Here is a 27,586-nt window from a genome sequence, read left to right as displayed (position 1 = left end):
TAGGGGAATGGCTAAGATTTGGAACTGCAGGCTGCCTTGTCTCTTCTCCTCAGTTGAGAGCCAGACAGAATAAGGATAACATTTATTTAGAAATTGAGTTTTATTAAGGAAGGTAATTTACAGGTAAATTTAAGCTTTATGGAATTAGTTCTGGATTCCATTCCTGAACTTGCCATTATTCACTGCTGATTTCTTCCAATTCTTGTTATTCAACGTCTTTAAAGAGAGGGGTAGGGTCTGATTATCTCCAAGGGCACTTAGCATCCCTGTGTCTGGTTTCCACATTGTGGAATTGGCAGAGAGGCTGCTCTGGAGCTGCTGGTAGCAGCATGGTACCTCTCCTGAGATTGGAGGCCGAGGGTTGCCAGCTGTGTCACTGCACGGTGTTCCAGGATTGTTTACCCCACCTTAACATTTCCCTTGTTTACCCTTTTTATAATCCCAACCCCCTTAGGGTCATTCAGTGTTGGGAGAATCTTGGTCACCTGCTGATGTGTCCCCCTGCACTGACACCTATCATTTCTCTTCTTTGTCAGTGTGCTGCTGCAGGGTAACATCTGGACTGGGCTCCTGGACCCTTGGATGCTGGTCTACCATACCCACAAGTTCCTGGATTGATTTGTTGAAAGCAGTAAGTAATCTCCATATTTCTAGTTTGCAAGCAACTGTAGACCGTGGAATCTGAGGGGTTGTGGCTAGAGGGGTTGTGGCCAGCAGCCACAAAGCCCAATGAGGGCGGCTGATGGATGCCTCCCTCTACAGCCAGCTCCCTCACACCGAGCTCCCAGAGCCTTGGCGAGGCAGCTGTGACTGCAGACACAGCCTCTCTGCCCCCAGCATCATGATCATCACGGGGCCTTCCGAATCTGCCTCCTTGGAGCGTCTTTGTTCCACCGCCAGGGCCAAATGTGATTCTCTCTCTTTACTGGCCGTTAGGAAAAGTCTCTTTAGGGGCAAGTGCAGAGGCTATTCCCTCTGCCTGATACCGTTGTCTCCAGCATGTTCCTCCTCATGCATCAAGCCTTGTCCTAATGCAACCCCTAAATGCCAACCCTTTTTAGAGAATCCTTATCTGATGGCCTGTTTAAGGACATTTTCCCCCCAACCCCAGGTACTCTCTTAGACACTTGCTTGCATCTTTCTTTGCCTTTACAACAAGATAGGTCTCTTCAGTCACTTGGTATACCAACCATCCATACATCCAACCATCCACACATCCAACCATCCACACATCCAACCATCCATACATCCAACCATCCATCCATACAACCATCCATCCATACATACAACCATCCATACATCCCACCATCCATACATCCAACATCCATACATACAACCATCCATCCATCTATACAACCATCCATACATATAACCAGCCAGCCAGCCAATGACTATTTGAGCATGTTATGCCAGTGGCTAAGGTAGGTACAGTCCATGCTGTCATGGAATTTCCATGGAGAAAGAAAAAGGCCAAGTAGGGACCTCAACAAATGATCGCAAGTCTATCTGAGTAGTCTTTGTTGTAAATGCTCAAAAGCAGTGTCATCTGGAGGTATTGTTCAAATACAGGTCCTGATTGGCTAGGTCTGGGCGGGGCCTGAGAGTCTGCATTTCTAACCAGCCCGGGGTGATGCTCATGCTGCCAGCATGTAGATCACACTTGGAGAAGGAAGGTCTAAGCCTCCCAATGCATAGGAGATGTGGCCTCGAGTGTGGCTCTTGGTGAACTGCCTGAGCTGTGTATTGGTAAAGCCGCCAAGAGACCCCTCGGGGCTGTGTCTGGCTTCAGTGGCGTGAGGCTGCGGGGTCTGGGACATGAGCCTGGCTGGAAAGTATGGCAGCCTGTTCCTCACACCTGTGTCTGTGGGCTTGTACCTCATGTTATTGTAGGTTGTGGTTTTGTCAATGAAATTCTACCTTAACGAATGTGCTTTTTAGATTTATGAGACGAAATCCTGTGGGGGCCTCTACAGTGTGGCTACTCCATAAGTTAGTATTTCTGAAAAGACTGGAGGTATTTTCTTTGTTCCTAAGTGCAGGCTGTGTCAGTTGGGCTAAAGCGGCACTTCTGTGGGGCGTGGAGAGGAGAGACCATGCTGGCAGCTGCAGACTGACCACAGAAACCTCAGGGCCGGCAGGGTGGGGAGCCCAGGCACCCCTGCCAAAGCGGTGTCCTGAGTCCGGGCAGGGAACGGGCCTGGGCGGTTCTCCTGAGGCACCTGTGTGGCTGCAGGCTCGGCGCCCTGGCATTGCTGCAGTCAGACCTTTCAAAGGTCGGTTTTAGTTTTCACAAGAAGCCAACTGGAGTCTCCCCTTGAGTAGTTAATAGTTTTAACAGCCATTTATGGAGTACTTAAACCGCACGAGGCACTGGGCAAAGTGCCTGTCACAGGGTCTGCTGCTTTAAACCTCCCCATCGCCCATTAGGCAGGTTGTCACTGGGCTGAGGTCGGGGTGAGGTAATTCACCCGGGGCTACATAGCAGGTAGGGTCAGGGTCAGGGGTTCAGCCAGTGGGGCCCCAGGTGGCTGATTATTTCTGTTATTTCCTTCTGTCTCCACCCTCCCCCCCACCCCCCACCTCCGTTTATACCCTGGGGTATGGCCCTTCCCTGTGAGCCAGCTCTAACGTATTGTTTCTACAGCATGTTAGCCCCTTGAGTTAAGGGACCAGCTTGGTCAATGTGGGCAAAGGTGAACAGGGAAGAGAAGAGTGTGTGTTCGTTTTGGAGGCCAACGTCTTACCCCAGGTCTGCGGCTTCCGCCAGCCTCCCAGGGACAGCTCTGCACCGGGACTGTGATGACTTGCCGGCGAGGCTGAGAGCCAGTGCTGAAGCCTGGTCCTCACCGCTGGGAGGCAGCAGCCGAGGGCTCCGCTTCCTTCAGTGTGTTTTGAAAGCCATTTCCTTCCTTCCTTCCTCCCTCCCTTCCTTCCTTCCTTCCTTCTGTGATATTTATTTATTTATTTATTTATTTATTTATTTATTTAAATTCTTTATTGTTTAAAGTGTTACATATAGTATTACATATGTCTCCTCTCCACCCCCCTCCCATTGACTTCTCCCTGGCCACCCCCGCCCCTAGGACGTGCCCTCACCCGCCCAGTGTCTGTGTCCATTGGTGATGCTGCCATGCATGCATGCAAGTCCTTTGGTAGATCTCCTTCCTCTCCCCTGAAAACCACTTTCTGGCCACTCTGTGGGATTTCTTTATCAAAGACAATTTGCAAATAACCTCTCTGTGCCCAGGGTTATTTCGTCTGTTCTGCATCAGATATGCTCTTCTCAGGGGTTTTTCAGTGAGGTTCCTCGAGTTTGGCTTCATGTATATTCTGGGCCACTCTGCCCCCAAGGCAGAATTAAGTTGAACCCGCATAGCTGGGTTTCCGTGGCATGGTATGCGCTCTGATTCTTAGGTTCTGGGCTACGGCAGTACCATTTCTTCCACTGAATGCAAACTCTGTGCTACTAAATCCGTGCCCGCACCTCCACACTGGGATGGAATTAGATCTTAAAAGCAGTCCTTTTTGCTTCTGTAGGCTTCAGGGGTTATGCTTGCTTTTCCACCCAGAGTCCAGGCTCCAAAGCTAGTGGGAATGGAAACACCTCCCAGCTCCATGGAGCGCTAATGCCTCAGTTTCTCAGACAGGCACTGATGACTAGAAGCTTCTCTTTTCTGGGCCCATTTTCTCAAAAGGGAAAGGAGGGAGAATACTTGTACTTGGCAGCAAGAGTTGTTTTAGATGTGATGCTGTTAAGGTACCGTGTACTCTGTTTGGCCACGGATTCTTTGTTTCACCTTTGTCTGGCTGAATTCCCTCCATCTGAGCTCTTTCCCCATGTTTGAAGCCAATTTCTCCATCTGTAGAAATGAACCCATTGAGGGCAAGGTTTATGTTTCATCCATACTATATCCCAGGGCCCAGCACTCAGCCTTGAGTTCAAATCTTTGTTAAATGAACACGACAATGTAATTTCCCTTCTTCCACTTGCTGACCTAAAGCTAGCTTAGCCTGGCCGGTGTGGCTAAATGGTTGACCATTGACCTGTGAACCAGGAGGTCCCAGTTTGATTCCTGATCAGGGCACCTATCCAGGTTGTGGGCTCAATGTCCAGTAGGGGGATATGCAGGGAGCTGCTGGTCAATGATTCTCATCATTGATGTTCTCTCCCTCCCTCCCTCCCTCCCTCCCTCCCTCCCTCCCTCCCTTCCTCCCTCCCTCCCTCCCTCTCTCTCCGAAATCAATAAAAATAAATAAATAAAGTAACTCCAGCCTATTTAAAGAGCAGTGAATTGTAGGCACTGCCGGTGGGTCCCTGCACAAACACAGGTGATAACAGTGGTCAAATTGGTCTCTGCTCGTGACCAGTCTTCACAGGCGAGCACACGGCAGGTGCTTCCTAGCCTTTTGTGGACGACAGAAGCCCTCCTCCCTGGGGCCGTCAGTTATCCGCAGCCATGGGAGAAAAAGTACAAACCGTCCGTCCTAAAACAAGTTTTGTTTGGATTTCTTTAAAATGTCTTTTCACTTTACAAAGTTACAAAAGTAATTTACAACCTGTTGATTAAAAAAAAAAAAAAAGAAAATGAAAGGAATAGATTTATAAAAAGGGAAGAAAGAAGTTTCCCTCATACTATTCTTCGTTCTGCAACTTCTGCCAAAGTTTCAGCCTTTCGGCCTGTGTTACATGCCAGGCTTGGGACTGGTTCGTCTCATTGTACCAGACTGCATCTTTTTAAAAACAATCACAATGTAGCACATGTTAGGGTGCCAGGGGACGGACACACAGTCCTCTTCCCCCTTCCGATGCAGGGCTAGAGTCTTCAGATACGGTCCTGCCGGCCTTGCTTGCTGCTCCTGCCTCACCGCAGAACTCTCTGTCAATCTCTGTCCTTCAGAACGTCTCAACCCCAGAACTAGCACTGCTCACGGGGCAGCTGGGCTGGGGCTGCAGCCCGGAGCCCGCGCTGAGTGCCAGGGAACTGGGATTCTGATCCATTTTATTCCCTGTCTGAAATAGTACGTCCATGGTGACATCCAGTCATAGCTCTTTTCTTATTTGGGACCTGCAGAGGCAGGTTTCTCTTTGTTAAGAGAGAAAAGCCTAAAAAGCATGCTTTCTAATTGAAGGAATTTCTAGTCAGCTGGGAATTAGCCAGTTTCTATTTCTTCTCCTCACAAACAGAGCCCTTACCTGGCTCAAGAACAATAAACGATATTAATCCCATTTGCTTTTGCAGAGAAGGAAAAATATTTCCAAGATGGTATCAGAACTCTAAAAATAAAGCCTTCCTGACCCTTTTGTGTGTGAGAAAGCATGTTTATTTTTATTTTTAAAAAATAAAATAAGATAGTATAACAATGTTCTATGCAACATATTTTAAAAGACTAATATCATAGGCTTTGATTCCATGCTAATATAAATGTACGTAGACTTTGATTTCCTGCTAATATAAACCTGTTGAAAGACTGCATATTATTTGTTTGCATTAATGGTTACATGTGTTTTACATGAAAAGTTACATAATACACGTTTTCATTTTCTTGTTGCTGGCTGGGCTTCTTCTCCTCCCTCCCCTTACATTTTCTTTTCTTTTTGGTAATAAGGCAGTGAGCATATTTATAATACTTATTTGTAGACCATGTGGGAATTTCTGTAGAATTTCAAGGTCCAAAGATACTACCTTTAAAAATCTACCTTTTAGGAGATATCATAATTTATATTCCCAACAACTGTGTGGGGAACCTCGCTAGCACAGACTGTTGTTAATCTATACAATTGCTGTTACTTTGAAAACTAAATGTATGTTTACAGGCTTCTAAAAAAAACATGACCAAGCCAGGTCCGGAGTTTACAGGGCTTCAAACAAAGTCTCTCACCAGCAGGGGTTGCCAGGACAACCTTACTGGTCCTTTGGTTCAGCCTCCAGGACCTCATCACAAAGCTCCCCTGGACTTGGCCGGTTCTCTCCAAGGGCTCCTTGTCTCTGCTTCCCGCCTGGTCTTGTTTGTGCCCAGTGGTGCCGAGTTGTTGATAGATGCTCAGTGGCGGTCGCTATTGCTCAAGCGCATGTGAGAGAGGAGATGTGGGTCAGGCTGGAGGCTGCTCCTTGCTGCCCATGGCAACCGTAGCCTCTCCTGCCGGCTCCCCTCCCTCCATTCTTGCTCAAAGGGAAGCTCTCTGGCACACTTGCCGTGGCCATGCTGGGCAGTCTGTGGCCGGGGTCTCCCAGGCACCCTGTGTGACTCTGTGACATTTGTCAGAAGCACATTTCTCCGAGTCAGAGTCACGGTCCCTCCCTGTCATTTGGCAGGCATCTGTGGCAGGTCTCGCATTTAACAAGAGTGGATGATGACAGGAGACGATAACAGGCTGATAAAATTCCCTGTGGGGTGAGCTTTGCTGACCCGCCCACCTTGGAAACAGGCTTCCTCTGTGCAGCGGCCGGTGCCCTGTCTGTCGGATTTCTGCATCTGAGTGTTTAGGCCTCTATGTTGGGCCAGAACCATTTCTAGCGCAAAACTTCAGCTGATCTATGCTCTTTCCATCACAAGTCATGTTTTCTATCTCTGGATGGATCTCCTGGACAGCCTACCTGGTGGTGGGCTTCAGTGTTAAGTAGATGCAACATCTGTCAAAAGCAATCGCAGCTCTTTCCTCAGGGTCAGCTGGGGCTGCCTTGACCTCCGTACCCTGGAGCTGCTGAGACTGAGAGTAGAGGGTACACTCTGAGCGAAAACCCCACTCATTTCCAGCAAATGTTGACAGAATGAAAAATCGGAAGCTCCAAAGAGGCCTTCCTCTAAAACAATCCATCTTGACAACAGCCACGGGGCTTGGCTTGGGCCTTCTTCGCGAGACCACATAGTAGTTAGGACAGTAGCTGTCTCCCCCAGATGTTTTGTTCAATGGAACTATTTGAGCGATGGGAAAAAAAACCAAAACTATTCTCAGACGCCCTTCTGAGAGCAGAGGCAATCAGTTAAGTGGCTGCTGCTCTGTAGCTGGAGCGCATCCCTGCACCCATGGACTGCGTTTGGCAGTGTGTCTCTGGGCCAGCTGCACGGCTCTCAGGAGACGGAAGGGCAATTGCATGAAGATGTTAGGGAAAGTGATGAGGTGGGAGGAGGGAGGGCGAGACCCTTATGCGGCAGCTGAGTTTCCAGGGCAGGGTTCAGGCTTTGCTGCCTTGAGCTCACAATCCAGCTGCTGCTGCTGCTGCTTGGACCCACTATGGTGTGGATGACTCAGACATCTGGAAGGTGGCCCTGGTGATTTCACTGCTAGATCAGAGGCAGCACAAAGGCCCCCTGGGAGTGGGCGTGGCTGCTGGGGAGGGTTTACGGATGAAGTGCTTACGGGTTTGGATGCTAGTGTGCTGGGACCCTGGGATCTGCTAATGACTTAGTAACTTGGGACAGATTTTATTTTTATTACTGAAAAAAAGATTCGAGTTCTGCTCCAAGTAAGTTCAGTCTGACACAGAGGGCATTGGTTTTGTGATTTACCTTTAGGGGTCCCTTGGTCAAAGGACAAAGTTTTTCTTAAGGGTGTCCCGGGGGATTCTTGGGGGTCAAGGGGCAGACGCTAGGCTCCACTAACCCACTTCTCAAAGAGGATGAAAACCCCACTCTTTTCCAAGTGAGGGAACTAAGGTCCATGTTCGTTTTGATTGCTATTGTCACAAATGACCACACCCATAGTGACTTAAAGTACCGCAAATCTATTGTCTTATAATTTTGTAGATTAGAAACCTGATAGGAGTCTCACTGGGTTAGAATCAAGGTGTGGGCGGGGCTGGGTTCCTTCTGGGGGCTCTGGACTATTTTTGTACAGGCCACCACTCCCCGGCTCATCAAAACTCCATCAGCGCCTTTGCCTAAACTTCCAACGGAGTCTCGGCTGAGTGCGGGGCAGGTGTCCTGCTGGCGTGGAGGTGGAAGGGGAGCACAGTCAGCGGGCCTGTGAGTGAGTCGACCCTGACTATGGGGAGAGGGGTCCTTCCTCATTCCACAGATGTCACCCTGCAAAATGCTTTGCAAATTGAATCTGAATTTGTGTTGTTTTAAAATATTTTGAAATAACGTTCATCTTACAGAAAAGATGAATTGAAAGACTATGAAGAATTCCTCTGTAGCCTGACCTAAATTTATTTGTTGTTTGTTTTGCCACCTTTGCTTTATCATTCTCCATATTATAGATGCTCCTTCCTGAACCTTGCGAATGTTACATAAACCATGCACCTTTTCCTCTTAACTCAGTAGTTCTCAACCTTTTTAATGCTGTCACCCTTTAATACAGTTCCTCATGTTGTGGTGCCCCCCAACCATAAAGTTATTTTCATCGAGACCCACAGGTTGAGAGCCGCTAGCAGGGTCACCTAAGACCATCGGAAAGCACAAATATTTACATTACGATTCATAACAGTAGCAAAATTACAGTTATGAAGTAGCAACAAAAATAATTTTGTGGTTCGGGGTCACCACAACATGAGGAACCATTAAAGGGTCGCGGCATTAGAAAGGTTGAGAACCACTGCTCTAACTGCTTCAGCATGTCTTTCCTAGGAATGAGAGCCTTCCTTTCATCACTACAAGTCATTTAGCAAAAACAAGACATATAGCATCTACCTAATAAAAGAGTAACATGCTAATTGACTGTGCCTTCATGACACCCACCAGCCAATCAGGAGTGGGTATACGGGTTAACCCAACAAAGATGGTGGGTTAATTTGCATACATTGGCTCCGAGAGGCTGGGGGCAGGACGCAGGCATTCCATACCACCCCAGCCGCTCTGGGCCTCTGGGCAGCATGGGAAGGCGGAAAAGGCGGCTCCAGCCAGAGCGAAGGCACTGCTGGCAGCCAGGGGAAGGAAGGCCCGTTCTTGTACAAATCTTCGTGCATCCTGCCTCTAACTGATATATGTTGAATATGCAGCTCACATCCAAATTTTGTCACTTAGCACAATGATGTCCTTTAGAACAGCTCTTCCCCCTGACCTAGGGTTCAATATCAGGTTTGCCAGCTGGATCCAGGTGTCATGTCTCCTTAGTCCCTTTTACTCGGGAGCAGTTCCTCAGCTTTTCTTCATCTTTCATGACATTTTTGAAGAGCATAAGCCAGTCATTTCATAGCAATTTGGGTTTGTGTGATAATGCCTCACAATTAGATGTATTTTTTTCAGGAATGTTATATAAATGATGATTTGCATCTTTCACTGTACATCACATCCGGAGACATGTGGCGTCATTTTGTGCCGATACTGGGGATGCTAGCTTCGATCCTTTGGTTGATGTGGCGGTGAACTTGTATAATTTAACCTATCTGTCCTAAAGGAGTTGAGTGTTTAAAGTTGGGCATTTAAAGATGACGACTTTCTCCTCCTTTACAGTTAATGCAACCTTTAAGACATAAAGAGCCACTTGGACCCGTTTTCGAAGGAAAAAAAAAACCTCGGAGCCGCAAAACCATTGCGACATAAGTGATACAGCTCCCCGCCCCGCCCTGCTATCTGCCCTGCTAGTGTCGGACCTGTTGGTGGCCGCAGCAAAGGTTCAAAAGAGCCGCATGCGGCTCCGGAGCCGCAGGTTGCCGACCCCTGGTCTAGTTTGTAAGTGCCTTTTGTACATTCAGGGATTTTTCTGAAGTGGGTACCCTTGTTCCGTTAAGGTGTGCTCTTGGATATAGGCAGCAGGGCTACCATCCTCAGAGCCCACAGAGAGCTCATGGCGAGGAAGGAATCACCCGCGGCTGGAACAGAACCTCACCTGTGCTCTTGCGGCCGGAGTAGCAAGCTCCATCCTGGAGATAGAAGCAAAACTGTCATGTGAACACTGGGTGTCCTCTGACTGCCTCGGACTGTCCTGGGTGCCCCTGAAGTACCTAGGGGCGGAAGAGATAGAATAGGATCTGGAGACACCTCTTCCTTGCACACATCTGACAGTTCTGTAAATGCTGAAGACAGTGGTCCAGCTGCTGTCCACCTGCTGTCGCCGCATTTCTCTTTTGTGGATCTCTTCTCCTCTGACACTGACTTGTTGGGCCCATGTGGTCAGCTCGGGTAATGTTTGTGTACCATGCTAGTAGGACCCGGGACGCTGCTCCTGCACCAGCTCTGGGACTTCTTGTAGTTGTCTCCCTCAGAATTTAGGAGGCTGTTGTGTGGGAAGGACGTGCTGCTCGGAGCTCTAGAGATTTTCAGTTTAGTTGGGGTCAGTATTATCCTGGATTAAGGCTTCTCAGACCTCCTCCAGTTCAGGAACTGTTTTGTTGGACACTTGACCTTATCCCTAGAGCTGCTGTTCCCACTTGTCATCACAGAAGCAAACAAAATGACCATGTGCAATCCACTTTAGGGTCAATAGGGAAAACGGCACTCTCTGAAGATGAATAATACACATGATCACAAAAATGAAATAGTACTCATTATGAACAGTCGTATATCTTGACAGTCCTACCTGGTATACTTTAAAAAGGTGGGAAACATATAAAAAGGAGTCTCACATAGCCCCTGACCTCAAGGATATGGCCTTTCTTTTAAAGGGACCGTTACTGTTAAATTGATTTATGGGTTCATTTGTTTCATATATATATATATGCTTTGTTCTGGGCAGTTGAAATGCCTGATCCTATTTGTGGGGGTTACCCCTGCGTGACTGGGGACATGTCTGTCTGTATCCTTAGAAGGATCGGCAGCGACAGCCGGCCCTGCGCACATCCCGGTGACAGCCGGTTGGGAAGAGAAGTATGCTTGGGCAAATGTTCCCGGAGCTTGTGCTTGTGCCTGAACTGGAGTGAAAGTCACAGGCAGCCTTAGGAACAGAAGATTTGGAGACACTCCATCTCCCCTAAAAGGATGTTAGTAATTTAATTCCTTACCCTGCGCTGTGGTGTTAGCAGAAGCTTTTCAGGGTTGAGTACGGTCTTTGATTTTTTAAAGGCACGGATATATGTCACTAGCTCTTCCCCTATGGGATTTTTGCTCAAGGAAGGGGCTTTGGCTCACGCAGCACCTTTTTTTGCATTGAGTCCTTTGGGCCTTGCACAGAAGTGCTAGGTAAACGTGGCCTGGTGGGGGTCATGGGGGAGAGCAGATGTTGGGGCGGGGGGGTGTGGGGAACGAGGCCGAGGTTGATAGAATAGGGCTAAGAAGTCCTGAAATGCAGAGAATACCATTTAGAGAAGAGCTAGAATAAACTAAAAGCAAATTGACAAAAATGCATTGGTGCCTCGTTTACTTCCTTGTCTTCCGGGCAGGATGGATTCAGAATGAGCGAGTTTCCTAAGTTGTTATTGTAGTTTGCCCCAGTTATAGGCGAAGCTATTCAGTTTTTCCTGAAAAGGTCTGAAGTATAATACATTACGTACTTTCCCACTCTAAGAAGGAGCAGGTGAGTATCATCATTTTACCTCTTCCTTGTGACTCGGAATTCTGGGGTGAAACAGTCACTGCTCTCCGGGCTGTGAGGGGGCCTGGGCTGGGCCTCTGGCACGTTCTCCCTCCCCTGACCCCCTCCCCTGTGCCCCGGGATCTCCTGTGTCTGCTGTGCAGATGGTACCGTGGCTTCAGCAGGTCGGCAGAGGATACCCACGATCCACTCAACAGGTGCTGCTCCCTTGATGACTACAGGCATCTGGGCTTAGTCATGGCTACTTATTAGTAGTTTCTCATCGGAAGCCTCTTCTGGTCACTCAGGATTGGTGGCTGCTCTGGGCCCAGGTCTTAATGTATAGAGGTAGGACTGGATAATGGCACAGAGAGGCCAGTGCCATTCAAAGATTTTTATTACTTTTTTTGATACTAGGAGCCACACATAGGAAGCCTTCGGTGGCCAGGAGGCAGGAGAAAGCCTTGGCCAGATCCTTTACTGGGGTCTCCAAGGAGGCAAGGCAGGGCCGAGGAAACACTGCAGCGGGCTTTGGACTGGAGGTGTGGTCTCCAGGTGCCTGGTGCCTGGCCCCGGGGTGGCTTAGGGCAGGCGATAGGAGGGCTTGGTGTGTGAGAGTTAGGTAAGGAGGTACTTGGGGGATGTAGACTCCAGATTGGTTGGCTTGTATGTGAGAGCTGTGCTCCTGGCTGAGCCCTTGGTGCTCTCTAATAACAGGCTCATCCTGGGAGTGGCAGTCTCTCCCTAGGGCAGGGTCTGAAAGGCCCCCAAATGCCAGAACGTCAAGAATGAAAAGGAAATGGAAGGGAAGGAAAGGAAAGGAAAGGAGAAAGGAAAGGAAATAGAATTAATATAATTGGCTCCGTGATGAATGGATGTTACATAGACAATTCCAGTGATGAATGGATGCTAATTAGACAATTCAGGATCTAAGACAACACAGCGAGAGTGGTTGCCTTGTAACTATGGTTGAGGCTGCTGACTGTCTGAGTGCTTTGGGGTCATTCCCACCTCAGCTCTAAGTCTGTGGTGCCTGGAGGCTGTAGGACTGTGGGAGCCTCGGACTCCTGGTGCGTGCGTGGGGTTTTACGTCACAGCTGCTTCTGCTAGGAAGAGGTGTCTTCGCCATCAGGGGAAGGAGCTTCCTGTGTTCTCCTTCTTGTTTGCGAGTGTGCTTTAAGGTAGCTAAAGCTCCGGTTCCCAAAGGGAAAGGCAGCAAACACCCAGCCTCTCAGAGTCGTAGAAGGGGAGGCAGTGCGGGCGGGGAGTTGGTCTTCTCTCCCCGTTTCTGGTGTGCTGTGGAGATAGTGCAATTTACTAAATGCCTAACACACAGACATTTTACGAGCAAGCTAGGCTATTCAGGTGCAACTTAACACTTTCATTTATTGCATAAGTAATACGTGCTGTTACAGATACTACAGAAAGTTCCAATCCATAAAAAAAATAAAAATTTCTCTTATAATCCTGCCATCTGGCAATATTCTCTGTTTTTAAAACCAATGAACTCTTCTGCATGTAAGTTCCCTATTATTTTTAAAACACTTTTCCCCATAGCTTCAAAATTTCCCCAAATTATAACATTTATGAATGAAAATGTGCAAACAGAGCTTCATTTCACATTAATGTATTCCAAATAATTGCCTTCTGTTGTGGTGGAATCCTTGGGATGCCGGAGAAGTTTGTAAATTCTCAGGTCTCTAATGGCCTTTGGGAGATGACTCGAGGCGGTGCTTTGGGAGGCAGGTGGCAGCCCAGGCCCAGGTCCTGCCATCTTCCCTCTGTGTTGCTCTGGAGACTCGGAGCGCTGGCGTGGCCTTCCCGGTAGGGGCTGAGATGGGAAGGACTGGGAATCTGGAAATAACGACTTGAATTTGACTCGTGTGCCCTGCTGCCTGCTTTTTCGAGATGCCAAGTGGGATGTTTGTAGTTCCTAGCTGGAGAGCCAATAATGGGCATAAATCACGAGCTGGGAAGTCTGGTCCCTGAGCAGCTGTTGGCCAGCTGCTGAGCTGGTAACTCAGCGAACGGATTCTCAGATGAAAGTGAACTTTCTGCAAGCCTTAGATTGTATCAGAAACAGCAGAGCCAGCCTTTCAGACAGTTGTCACGTGGACCTAGCTTCAGACCCTGCGTGGACTGTCTAATGGCTTTGTGCGTACTGACCAGGTATACGGCTTCTGGGCTTTAGTCTCCTCACCTATAAAATGCTGGTAATGTGTACCCACCAGGTAGAATTGTGAGGAGGGCATTAAATAGATAATGCAGAAAAAGCACCCAGTGCCATGCCCAGCTGATAATAATCATTCACTAATTTATTGTCTCCTTACTATTATGACTTTTGAGTAAGGGAGGGTTTGAGCAAGTTGCTATCAGGAGTGAGTCTGTTCTAAGTTTGCCTTATAAAAAAGTCCCCCACATCGATAGTGTCCCACATAATATGCTGGTCCAACACAGGGCAGGCTACGTCTGCTGGAAGGAAATAACACTGAGCCTCCTTATCTAAGAGAAGGGAGGGTATTGGGGAAGAGGTTGTGTTTAGATCTGTCTGAATTGGGGATGCAGCCCCCCTCTGCCCAGGGGATGCTGGGGTTCTCTTATTCCTTCGGGGACACGTGGCCAGAGGCCAAAAGACAGGAAACTAGCCAGTAGGTGTCTATGCACTGCTATGTTCAATGCATTTAGCGTCTTCAGTTATCCACAGGGTCCCAAGACCCCTGAGCCGATGTGCTCCCTCGGAGTTCTGATGGGCACAGTTTAGTCCCACCTTGGTCCTGCAGCCTTCCGCCAGGGGCTGACCTGCCCCAGGGCTGGGGTCATGGGTTCTTGGTGAAATGCAATTACAACCTCTCCTTATGGCTGGACCTCAGCTGGCAGGGTCCTGGGGGTTTTAAGCAGAAGTACGTGTCTCTCCAGAAGTAGATTAGGGAGTTGTATTCAAGCAGGGGGTTTGCACATGTTAATTCTGAGAGCTGATATCTGATTGAGAAGGACCGTATGAGCTTACTGAGGGAACAGGCTCTGCTCTGTTAACCGCTATTCCCTTAGGAAGGAACGATCGTTATCTGGCGGAGGTTCAGGCCCCACGGGGTATTTTCTGGATGGTTCTTCTCTTTAAAAGGCATGTTTCCACAGATGTGATAAAATTATCAGTAACTTCTAACTGCTCCCAGCTCATCCTCTCCCAGCTGAAAAATAAAACCTCGACCCGTATTTCTTGCACATCCCAAGCTTTTGTCCCCTCCTTCCCAGCCTTAGCAGACAAGGATAAATGCATTCTTTGAAAAGGAAGATGACAAAGGATGTTGAAAAGACATTGCCGTGCACCTGTCCGCCCCCACCCGCTCCCCTCAAGCCCCCACTCCACGGTTGTTCCATACTACCCTGTTTCCCCGAAAATAAGACAGTGTCTTATATTAATTTTTTCTCCCAAAGTTGCGCTAGGTCTTATTTTCAGGGGGATGTCTTATCTTTCCATGCACTAGGTCTTATTTTCGGAGGATGTCTTATTTTCGGGGAAACACGGTAGTAAGTGGTGAGTAGAGTCTAAGCAGATTCACTCAAAGACAGTGGAACCTGTGATGCCAGCCCTTCCAGCCAGTCAGCTCCTCCTCCTCCGAGCCTGGCTCAGAGGTCCCCTTCCCCAGTCACCCTCCCTGGCTCAGCCCTCCTTCCTCTGTGCTCCTGAAGGCTGTTCCTGGGTGTTACTGGGAAGAGACTGTTAAAGGGGAGCCACCGGTGTGGCCTTGGAAGGCCTGGCCCAGGCTTCGCCGCCTCCTGGCCGTGCGACTCTGGGCCCGGGAGTCTGGGTGTCTCTCACTGCACGGGCAGTGACACTGCGGTGTCGTCCGTCTCCCAGGCAGAAAACTGAACTTCTGGAGAACAGGATGTTGTTCATCTGTCATTTCCAGTCATTCATTTCTTTTATATGATTACCCTCTTAGGACCCAAGAATAGAGAGATGAACGTGATATATTGTGGCACTGGTAAGAATGACAAGCTGTTTCTCTCTTTATCTCTCTCTCCCTCCCTCCCTCCTTCCCTCTTTCCCTCTCTCTCCCCTCCCCCCCCCCTTCCCCCATATAGCTGAGAAAGAATGGTTCTTTCTTCCCAGAGCATTCACTAGAGAGGAGCAGCACATGAACTCGGTTACTGACCCTGACGGAACTCTTGGGAAGCCAGTGTTAGGAAAGCCTCTCCTGGGAAGGGCATTTCCAAGTTTAGGGAAAGGCAAGAACTCGCATGAGAATTGCTGTCCTCTGCCAGCTAAGGCCAGGGTAATGAACAAGGGTTAGGCCCGTGGTCGGCAAACTGTGGCTCATGAGCCACATGCGGCTCTTTGGCCCCTTGAGTGTGGCTCTTCCACAAAATACCACAGCCTGGGTGAATCTATTTTGAAGAAGTGGCGTTAGAAGAAGTTCAAGTTTCAAAAATTTGGCTCTCAAAAGACATGTCAATCGTCGTACTGCTGATATTTGGCTCTGTTGACTAATGAGTTTGCTGACCACTGGGTTAGGGCATACAACTTTTAATGAGATAGGTAAAAATTGGGAGTAAAAGGCTGAATACATGGGACAGAATTTGAAGAGCCTCGTTAAATGATAGCGGATATAGAGACATAAATGCTGGTATTTCCAAGGGGCCCAGCTCTATCGCCTCTCCTACCTGCAGAGAGTCAATGACTGTCTTTTCCCGAAGGACCACATTCCACTGGATCTCTTTTATTAACAAAATTGTTACTTTGCGGTGAGGTGGGTGCGGCCCGAGAGCCCTTTCCAGGTGGGAGCCTGGAGGCATCAGGCTGGTTAATTGCATGCTTGCCTTTTGGCTTCTTTCCAGTCTTTCATCATGGATGACCCCTTATCTATAATTTTTAGACACCCCCACCCCCTCAAAAAAATCTGCTTTGCTTCTTTGTGTGTTTTACGAGCTAAGTAGACTGTGATCATGATGTAAGCACTGGCTTTGGAAAGCAATTATAGTGCATGAGAAGGGTCAGGATGGATTCTACGAAAGCTGTTAGCCTGCAGGCTTTGACTGGGCATCGTCTTCTTGACTCACTATCTCCATGGATGTCTTCCACAGCTGCTGGCTTTATCTGTCTACTCAGAGAATGGATATCTATCTATCTATCTATCTATCTATCTATCTATCTACCTACCTACCTACCTACCTACCTATCTCCCTACCTATCCATCCTGGGGTGAGGTGTGCTGGAGGCCTGCATCTCAGAATGCCTACTTGACTACGGGTCATAAGCCTGGCTGCCCAGCAGAACCACTTGTATAGCTTAAAAAGAAATTATAGGGGACCCCACTCCCAAGATCTGGCTTACTAGGTTTCAGACAAGGGGAGGAGTTTTTATTGTTAAAGAGCCCCATGTGTGACGAGGATGGTTAGTAGGGATTGAGCACCATTGGCCCTCCTCACCCTCAGGGCTCAGAGGATGCCACAGGCCCAACAACATGGGCATCAGCTGGCAGCACGTTCAAAGTGCAGCCTCCCAGTCTCCATGCTCAGGTCCCTGCACCAGAACCTGTTGTTATCAAAGTTTTCGAAGCCCCACTCCCATAGAATATACAGTATTATTAGTGCTCGATTGTTCCTGGAAATGGAATATTGACTATATCCATGCACATAGCTTACCAATGCCTTCGCTCTTATGGAATGAGCTGTAATGGGCATACATCCAATTTTTTTTTTTTTTTTTTAGAAATTATATGTGAATGACCTTTTAGGATTGATTGCCTTTTACTCTTAGTTGCTTTGCCTTCTGCTGTTCAGTGCACACATACCCTTTATCTGTGAGATGGACTGTGCTCTGTAGCCAAACAAGGAGGGGTTTTTGTGTTCTACCTTTATTCTCCCTGCCCCTGTTCCCCTGTTTCCTGTGCTGTGAGGAGCCTCTGGTTGTGTCTCCCTTGCCCCAGAGGAAGGTGATTTGCTCTTACTTCCGGTTATAAGCTTCCCTTAGTGCAGTGTTTCCCAAAGTGAGATATGCGTACCCTCAGGGGTACGGGAAGAGTTTGGTGGGGATATGCACTGCACCGTGCTTAGCTGCGCCTAATTCTACTTTCTCATGAGTACGAGGGTTACTCAGCGTTATGGAAATTATAGAAGGGGTACACATAGGTCAAAAGTTTGGGAAACACTGCCTTAGTGCCTGGCTGTTATTACACTTGCCCCGGCATGCTGGAATTCTTATTTACATTTCTGTGGGAATGAGACCCTTATTTTATTCCATAGCAACATTTCCTGTGTCTGGGCCACACTTGATGCATAGTAGAGATTTGATCAACGTTCACTGGGGGAATGAATGAATGAGTGAGTGGCATCAGTGATCCTGGACTCCCAGCTTCCTCCTCTGAGGGTGGATAATATCAGTGCATTTAATTTTCTCCATTAATTCCTCCCCAATGTATCTGCGGGTGGAGATCAAGGGTCATTTCATTCTCTATTGGAAATTGGACTCTAGAGGTGAAACAAAACGAGACTAAATGGACGGACCTTTAATTAGGGTGTTGGGATGGCCGTTTAGAACATCCCTGGGTGGCTTGTATGCCTGTTCAGGTCCAGAAATATCTTTGGTTGATGACATTTGAAAATGGTTCCTCATGTCATAGCCCTTAGGACTGACCTAGCTGTGGGTCACTCAGGGACAGCAAGATCCTTGTTTCCCTGTGGATAGTTTTATGCTGAGGGACTCCACAGTCAAGTTAATTTACCTTTTAAGCAATTCATAATTGTGATGACATATTTACTGTTTACTTGTAAAAAAGGGTATGCATTCCGGTGCCATCTAAGTTCTTTTCTTGGTAGTGGGGTTGTGGGTACTTCCTCTGCTATCCCCACATTTTGGCCTCTCTGTGCTGATAACGCAAACCTGGATGCCTTTTCATTTGCTGTTTGAAAACTAAGCAAAAACCCAAGCGACCTGTCTTAATTGAGAAATTTAAAGCCTAGAATTTTATGCCTGTTAAAAATACAAATAAGGGTAATATTTTTGTTTTGAAAGTAAATGCTCTAGTTCTTTTATCTAACCTGGCCTTGCTTTTGTAAATATTTCTAGTGTAGGCTTATGATTTTTGTTTGAATTTCTTTGGCACAGTGGAGCAGCTGCTAGCATTACCCACTGACCCAGTCTGAGAGATTATGTTAAGACTTTGTCTTTGAGGTCATGTAAAGTCTTGAAGGCTATTTATCTTTATGCCATCTGTATAAATGGTATAAATCTCTTAGACTACCATGGGAAAATCTGGCATGGTTGAAATGACCAATAGGCATCTTTGGCTTTCCAAGGGATAATGTGAAGTGGTGCTATTGAGTAAAATTACTATGAAGAATAAGTACTACAAGGTGAAACCACAATGCTGTCTCAAAAATACCTCCTTTATTCAGTCTCATTGTGGCATGAAGTATTTCAAATTGAATAAGCGTACCAGATGACAGATTTTTTTTACTCTTAAACGTCTTTCAACTAATTTTATTTAAACCACTTTAGAAATCTGTCTAAATATTTCCTGTTTCTTTGTTTCAAAGAGTGCTCTAGAACAACGTTTTCCCGCATAATTTAGGATCATCACCATTCCATGCTACCGTGGCACACCGAGTGATTTGAGTAGAACTGTTGGATCCTACAAAGCATGGCCACAAACCGCTTGGGCAGTTTTAGTGCTGAACGTTGTGAGTTTTTTAAAGTTCCCTTGTGTCAACTTTCCTGTCCTTTCTTGCCTTCTTAGTGGCATATTATTTGGCAGACAGGCCACTTGGCAAGGTTTTTTTGGAATTAGGCAAACGCAGTGATCAGAAGATTGGAGTTTAGACAAGAGGGACAGGCATTCATAGCAAAGTGTGGGGGCTGTTGGGCAGTGCCTTCCTCTGCCAGAAGACAATTCTGAAAAGATGTTTCTGGATTGGTTGGTGGTGTGTCCTGTGGAGCTGAGATTGCCACATGTCTGACCTGATTCCAAGTCTCTCTCACAGGATTGTGAGGTAGTTCCAGGTGTCAAATGACCCCGGCACCTGATGAAGTGTTGTCCATGAAACTTGCTTACTTATCTTAGTTTACATCTTTTTGTGTATCGGTATTAGTCAGCAATCCATTGCATTTTAGGAAAGGGGTGGTGGGGGGTGAGTATGTGAAGGGCATGAAAAATTGTTAAAAGAAATTTGGCAAAGCTATTAAAGGGATTGGTTTACTCTGGAGAGCGGTGTGAGGATTATAAACAGAGGAGAGCTCTGACGATGGAATGCAGCGGAGTCTAAAGTCATTGGTGATTAAATGACCAGTGAACGACAGAGAGGATTTGATCTTGGCTATAGGATTTATTAAGACAGAATTACAGACATGCCAAGCCGGTTTCATGGAAGATTCTAGGAATAACGCAACACTTTTTTTTTTTTTTTTCCCCCCTAGACCTACATTTCTAGTTGCAATCTGACCTTTCTGTTCCCTGGGACATTATTTATGACAAAGAATGGAACAGAGAAATGAAATGGCCTGGATATCATTGGAAACCAGGCTTCCTTTAAGCAAATATATTTTGAAGTTGAGAAAAAGGTGGTGCAAATGTGCCAGCTGATTAGATGTAATTTGCCATTTCTTAAACATTCTTTCCTTGAAAATTCTTTCAAAATTTCAGTGCAGGTGAGAGGAACAGGAGTGAATGTTTAAAGCGGGTGGTGACCATTGGTGTTTTTTTCCAGTCTAAAGTGATGCAACAGGACTTTTCCTGGCCAAAAGGGCTGCACAGACCACAGTGGGCCCACATATTCCTTGTCCTCAATGTGCTCAGTGTATAGGGAGGCATTGTGTGTGTGTGTGTGTGTGTGGGGGGGGGGGGGGTCCATACCACAGAATAAGAGGGCACCTTTGTCATGGATTTAAAATGCTTAAGCAGCTGAAATTGGTTTGGCTCAGTGGATAGAGTGTTGGCCTGCGGACTGAAAGGTCCCGGGTTCAATTCCGGTCAAGGGCATATATACGTTGGTTGCGGGTGCATCCCCAGTAGAGGGTGTGCAAGAGGCAGCTGATTGATGATTTTCTCTCATCGATATTTCTAATTCTCTATCCCTCTCTCTTCCTCTTGTAAAAAATCAATAAAATATATTTAAAAAATAAAATAAAATAAAATGCTTAAGCAAGGGCAGTACTTGCCTCTGGACTCCTGGTGCCCAAGCAGAGCCAGCTCGTAGTAAGTAGCCTCACTCATAAAAAAAAAAAAAAGGCAAGGGAAGAGAGATTTTGTTAAAACAAAATGCCCTTAGAAATGGCCAAGAAAGACCTGGGATATCTGTGGTGGCAATCTGCAGCGCCATCAGTACTCTCTTGGACTTGGGCACAATGTGAAATTCCTTCTCGAGGGAGTGCTGTTGGGAAAGGAATTTTTGCCTCAATTGAGTAACTTTTCGCTGCTATTTAGTATGCATGCTCTTCTGGAGTAGTTAAAGACGCAGAAGAAAGGCAGCATTGTTTAAAGACAGTTAGTTCTCCCAGGCCGCCTTTGGCCATCTTTTCTGAACATGCAGGCCCTGCCACAGTCCATACATCAGCACGAGTTTGATGTTCAGAGTTTGGTAACTGAGGAGGCTTGCCGTCTTCCCAGAGGACTGCTGTTCCTAACAGTGCCACTGGAAAAGGCTTTTTGTATAAAATTTGGGTGTTTAGAAATATTCTGCTTAATGGGGCAGTGTGCTGTGGGGCATGTTATAGACCACCTGTGTGAGCACAAAACAAATTATGGTTTTCAGAAGTTCAGGTAAGCTCCCTCTGCGCATTTTTTAAGAAAAGGAGGAGCTTGGCTGAAAGCAGTGGGTTGAGCCATCTGTTGACACACTCAGGGTTATACAAGTCTCAAGGCTATTCAAGTCCCTTTTGCTCCCCTAGCTCCTGAGTGGGTCACATGTGTCTCTCTTTGTCTGGATTTGTCAAGCAAGCCTTCAGCTGAGGCCTAAGGGAAGGCTTGGGTAGATATCCATGACTGACCACTGAGAACGCCCAGCAGTCCCATCCGCAGTAGGCTGGTGCTAAAGGGGCCTCCCACGAGGTTGCTGGAAAGCACCCTTTGCTGTTTGAATGGCTCTTGCAAAAATGAATTTTGTACTCCCACTGCCTTGGGAAAAGCTGATTTTTAGTTAGAATTTTTCATGATTCTGTCATCCTCTGAAGAGCTAGGCCACCTGCTAGGGGCAGGATATCTGAATGGCAAGTTATACTCAGGAAGGAAGGGGCACCATTGTGGGATCCATCCATACTGACATGAGTGAACCTCTGGAGGTTGCTGCTTTTTCTTTAATTGGACATTGTTATATATTACCAGCAGGATTTAAAAATGACAAATGATTGTGATGCTGTGCCTAGTGATGTTTTTCATATCTTTAATTTTTTAAAGATCCATTTTGAAGACTCTCATAATCCTTATGCCTAACTTTTTATATGAATGGGCATTATTTCCACGGAGGGACAAATACTAAAACACTAGCCGAAAACCAATCAGGCGTAGTTTGGGCAAAGTAGGGTTAGTGGGATGGAGACTCAGGAAGGATGGAGACTCATGTGGCATGGCTTTGTGACTGTTATTGCTCTGTTTGTCTGGCTTTTGATGGGCCTACTGGGAGACCCAGTGACTGCTGGTCTAATGCATGAATTGGGAGGCATGGCTACTCCTCACCGCAGCTGAATAAAACTTCACAGACTTTGAGGGACTAGTCCCCTTGACAAGGCTGCTACTTCCTTATTTTGTAAAGACAAAATAAGCACTATGTTTCTAGGAAAAGGCATTGTAGCTTGAAACTACTAAGTTTGACAGCTTTTCTTAAATGCCTTCAAAACAAGGAGTTGCCAAAAACAAATACTTGAATTGCTGGCTTCCTCTTGAAAGGACATGAAATTAGTTTTTGGGCTTTGAAGTTTCTAGGGAGGAAGCCTGCCTTTGTGACATAACGGGAAAAGCAATGGGTAGGGAGTCAGCCAGGATAGCAAGCCCATGCTACCCACTGGTGCCTGACCTTGGACAGCTCGCTCTAGGCTCTAAGCGTCAGGTTCATTGACAGAAGCACCTAGTCTGGTGATATGTGGGCTCCCCTAAAATCAGGGGTGGGGGATGTCCATCCCAAAAAAATCACTCAGTCTGGACCCTCCAAGGCATTAGGGGTGAATTAATGTTTGGCCAAATATAGCTGGCTCATTTTGAAGTTTATAATTTTGTATGGCCTGCTATGATGTTATAAATATCCAAATGGCCCTTACCAGAGAAAAAGTTTCCCACCCCTGCTAAACCATGAATTTCAGAAAGGAATCAACTGCACTTTCCATCTGAAGTTGGTCATCACCACTCTATTGATCCATAAAAACTCACATTGTATCATCTGTTGCTTGGCTTCTGGCCCAGCTGGAGGAGAAAGCAGAGGAAGTGATCTGTGGCTCTAGATCCAGGTTTGGAGATGGAACTTGGGAATTGGAATGCACAGGCTGTGAGAATTGCCACTTGGCAAAAGTGCCAGTCAGTGTGAGATATACGAGCTGGGTGGTAAATGGTCTCAGACTTCCTTGCTTGTCCTTTTCCTTCTGTGATCTGTGTCTGCGTTTGTTTTATTTATCCACTCATTGCTTTCTGTTTTATAGCTCACATAATGAGTGGAATCCTTGCTTGTCCTTTTCCATCTGACTTATTTCATTTGGACTCTAAGGGTCCACCCATGTTGTTGCAAATATCAGTATTTCATCCTTTCTTGTGGCTGAGTGGTGTTCCATTGCATATATGTACCACATCTTCTTTATCCAGTCACCCATCCAAGGGCACTGAGGTTGTTTCCATGTCTTAGCTACTGTGAATAATGTCATGAACATAGGAGTACATATATCTTTACAAATGAATGGCTTCAGATTTTTCTGAAGGATTGCTGGGTCGTATGGTAGTTCTATTCTTAATTTTTTTAGAGGCCTCCATACTGTTTTCTATGATGGTTGTGCCCGCTCACATTCCTACCAGAAGTGTCTGAGGGTTCCTTTTGGACTCCTCTCTTTTTGTCACCTCTACCTCCCTTCCTTACTCTTATACATTTGGTAACAACGTTGAGGCTAATCCTTACATTTTAGCTGTCAGAGAACCCAGAGATGGGTTGAAGAAAAACAGTTCGGTGAAAGCCAGGGAGGTTTTTACTTTACAGCTCTGTTTGCTGTGTTTTCAGATAATGCTTAATTAGTGCTCACTCTTCAAAGGCCCACTGAGTCAGACTTACAGCCTGGCCACTTCTGTCCATATTGCCTTCCATGCATGTGGCCAGTGTTTGAGATCTGCTGCAACAGAGATAACAGACTCTCTTATACCCATTTAAAACCTTTTATTTAGTTATGTTTTTAAATTTCAGAAGTAATATCTGTTTATTGTAGATAATCGCAATATAGAGAAGAGAATAAAAATCACCCACGGATAGTAAAACAGAGGGGCTGACCCTCCTAGGAACTAGCCTGCATTCTGTTGGCAGCACTGAGATTCAGATGACGGTAGCCACCCACAGACACAGGGATCCACAAGGGCTTATGCTCTTATCATGCTCTGGTTTGTGTTTAATCCACATTGAGCTTGAATCTTTCAGTCACTTAAACTTTCACCATGGACTTCTCTGTTTAACCCAAATGTGTTTTTGTACATTGAGAAACTTTCTTAAGTGTGATTAGTGGATTCACTCACTGCCCATAGCCTTTTAAAGCTTCTTGGGCAAGTGGTTTTCTTTCTGGGGCATGCAAGGGAAGTTACACGCCTGCGCTTCTCCTCAGCCTTTCCCTCCCTGGAAATTCCCGGGCAGCCCAGGCCGTGTGCATGGCGCTGTGCTCTGTGGCGCTCCCGCAGTGTGTGCCTTGCCCCGTTTCCTCTCTTGGCTCTTCTCCAGTCGGGGCCTTCCTGGAAGGGTTTTTTCCTGCTCGGAATTTATTTTCGTCTGTTTTATTGAGTCCTTCTCTTCTGTCCTGTGAGCATGTCCTAGAGCAAGGACTGAGTAAGGAAGCCTTACTTAACTCCCAGGAGCAGGTGGTCATTTTGTGGCTGGGCTCATACCACTTCCCCCAGTTGTACCATTAGCGCTCGCTCTCTCTCTCTCTCTCTCTCTCTCTCTCTCTCTCTCTCTCTCTCTCTCTCTCTCTCTTCTCTCTCTCTCTCTCTCTCTCTCTCTCTCTCTCTCTCTCTCTCTCTCTCCTTCTCTCTCTCTCTCTCTCTCTCTCTCTCTCTCTCTCTCTCTCTCTCTCTCCTTCTCTCTCTCTCAAATATATATATTTTTTATTTCAGAGAGGAAGGGAGAGGGGGAGAGAGGTAGAGACATCAGTGATGAGAATTATTTATTGGTTGCCTCCTGCACACCCCACACTGGGGATCTAGCCTGCAACTTGGGCATGTGCCCTTGATCAGGAATTGAACTGTGACCTCCCAGTTCATAGGTCGATGCTGAACCACAGAGCCCCACCAGCCGCCAATTGCTCTCTCTTATATTCCTACTTTTCAGCAAGCTGTATCATATCAAATTGAGGAATCAGTTGGGTTTGGGTTCCACATCTGCCTCTTTCTTGATCTGTGCATTTTTGAACCTTTATTTATCCATCAGTAGAATCCACTCCATATGAAGCTCATGAAAGAACTGTGTAAAGTTGTAAATTATTCTGCAGAGATTTTCTGGTTTCCAACTGTTCTGCCTTTCTTGGCACACAAGGTTGTAGCTCTAGACTTTATGTTGTTTTTGTTGAACTGTAATAGGTCCCTCAAGTAAATGGAGACAGATACCATATTTATGGATTGGAAGACTTAACATTGTTAAAATGTCTTCTCCCCAAATTTATCTAGAAGTTTCAATTTAATCTTAATCAAAACCCCAGAAGGGTATTAAAAATGTTTTACTAAGACATCAGCAAGCTGATTTTAAAATTTACATGGAAATACAGAGGTCTCAGAGTAAGCCAAAACAATGTTGTGAAACAGAACAAAACAAAACAAAAAACACCCCACACAAATATAGACATAGCTGGAGGGTTTACATGACCTGATTTCAAGATTTACTCTAAAGTGACAAAAATCAAGACAGTGTAGCATTGGTGTAAGGATAGACATACAATCTATGGAACAGACTGGAGCCTAGAAATAGACCCACACATACACTAAGTGGCCAGATGATTATAATCTCTGAATGCATAATAATCTGGCCACTCAGTGTGTGTGTGTGTGTGTGTGTGTGTGTGTGTGTGTGTGTGTGTGTGTATTAGAGGCCCAGGGCATGAATTCATGCATGGGTGGGTCTGGCCAGCCTGCCTGCTGGTTGAACTTTTGATCGAGGGGATAATTTGCATATTAGCCTTTTATTATATGGATATACACTGAGTGGCCAGATTATTATGTGTTCAGAGATCATAATAATCTGACCACTCAGTGTATATAGTCAATGGATTTTTATCAAAGTGGCCAAAGTAATTCGATAGAGAATGGATGGACTTTTCAACAAGAGAATAGTTGGGAATCTACATGGGAAAAACAAACAAACAAAAAACCTTGACTGTTAGGTTACGCCTAATAACTTGAGATAGTTCATAGACTCAAAAGTCTGATCATTCCTTTAGGCTTTTTATTTATTATAACTGGCATGAGGGAGAAGCAGTGTGCTGTTTTCTTTTCTCTTTTGACTTTGGACCATTCTTGACACTGCCCACTATTTGTTGGGCAATAAACAAACAAAGCCTTATTTCTTGGAGATACCCTCAGAGGATAGGTTTGGGTTCTCCATTTGTCTTCTTCTCTTATTTGCAAGCAAACCTTACTTGATTTTACAATGCTTATAAAACGTTGTCTGAAATCTGGTTTACGTTCACTTAAACAAACTTATTTTAAAATGTACTAGGAAATCCTGACATTTAAACAACCCTGTGGCATCACGTCAGTAAGCAAGGAACCCTTCTGTTTGCCAGTGTTCTTCCGGCGGCTCTGTCCTGAGGTTCCGCCCTCTGGAGTCCCTCTGCCCTCTAATTGGGGACCAGGATGGGGAGCGCAGCTGATGGGCGAGCCCTCAGCTCTGTAATTTATCTGGTGGCCCCAGGCTGAAGCATTTCCTGGACTTCTCGGAACTACAGTGTTGGCTCCGTTTCATTTTAGGCACAAACATGAGATATTAGGAGAAACCTCTTTCACATGCTGCTTAAGGACTGCTTTGTAACGTAGGTTGGGAGCTACGTTACAAAGCAGTCCTTAAGTAGCATGTGAAAGAGGTAAGAAATTTACAACAGGTGGGTGAGACAGAGTGGAGGAAGTTTTCCCTAAACCCAGTCTGAGACATACAGTTCAATCCTGTCTGCATCTGTGGAGGAAGGGAAACCTGGTTTTGGGTGTTAGGTTAAACCAAGGTCATTGAATGACTTGAAGCTACTTACACGTTGACTAAGTTAATGACGGATCTAAGATCATTCTTTTCTTTTTTTATCTTTTATCAAACAGATATTTCATAGGCATTTACTTTTTGGCAGGCACTGTCCTAGACTCGGGGAAAACCATTATGAACGAGACCTGTGGAGATCCAGCCCCTACACTCCAGGGCAGTGGTTGGCAAACTGGGGCTCTTGAGCCACATGCGGCTCTTTGGCTCCTTGAGTTTTTAGCAAAGGCCAGCTTAGGAGAACCCTAATTAAGTTCATAACAATGTACCTACCTATATAGTTTAAGTTTAAAAAATTTGGCTCTCCAAAGAAATGCTAGTCGTTGTACTGTTGCTATTTGGCTCTGTTGACTAATGAGTTTGCCGACCACTGCTCCAGGGGAAAAGACTTCTGGCATCTTTCTCGCTTGTCTCTTTCCTCAAAGGCTCTGCTCACCTCTAGCCAACCGTAGCCTCTCCAGGAGGACGGGAGCTCTCTGTCCTCTGAAAGCATTTGTGTGTGTTACGTGTTCTGAGTGTGGCTGTTGTCACAGCACATAATCGAGTGGCCGTTTGTGAAAGGGCTTAGGGTCCCCTTCAGAAAACTGGGCCATGTCACGCCTTTTCCAGGTGTGGTGAGGGGAGAAAAGGGAGGAGACTCCAGTGGTGCCTTCTGGAGATGCTCAGCAAGTATTTATGGAGCAAATTCCTATCTGCCTGGGATAACCACATGAATTGTACTGCAAACACCCACTGGAATCCAACCCTTCAGACCTACGTTGTGAATTCCTGGGAAAGAGGTAAGATGAGAGC

At 46.4% G+C, this 27,586-nt stretch overlaps 1 protein-coding gene across 6 annotated transcripts in view; it reads left to right on the top strand.

Annotated features, from left to right (window-relative positions):
- Positions 1 to 27,586, top strand: part of TLN2 (talin 2) — a 402,173-nt gene that overhangs the window by 77,235 nt on the left and 297,352 nt on the right. For 5 of the 6 annotated variants that reach the window (XM_084886349.1, XM_084886343.1, XM_084886344.1 and 2 more), the window contains one exon: positions 537 to 631. The exons of the other annotated variant lie outside the window; for it this stretch is intronic. The gene's annotated coding sequence lies outside the window, so the exon portion shown is untranslated. The remainder of the gene's footprint in view (positions 1 to 536; positions 632 to 27,586) is intronic. 6 annotated transcript variants of the gene reach the window in all.

The sequence above is a fragment of the Pipistrellus hanaki genome (assembly GCF_964339955.1).
Source record: "Pipistrellus hanaki genome assembly, chromosome: 1".
NCBI classification, from domain to species: Eukaryota; Metazoa; Chordata; class Mammalia; order Chiroptera; family Vespertilionidae; genus Pipistrellus; species Pipistrellus hanaki.
The sequence above is the reverse complement of the archived record's forward strand: the minus strand, read 5'-3'. Positions and strand labels throughout refer to the sequence as shown.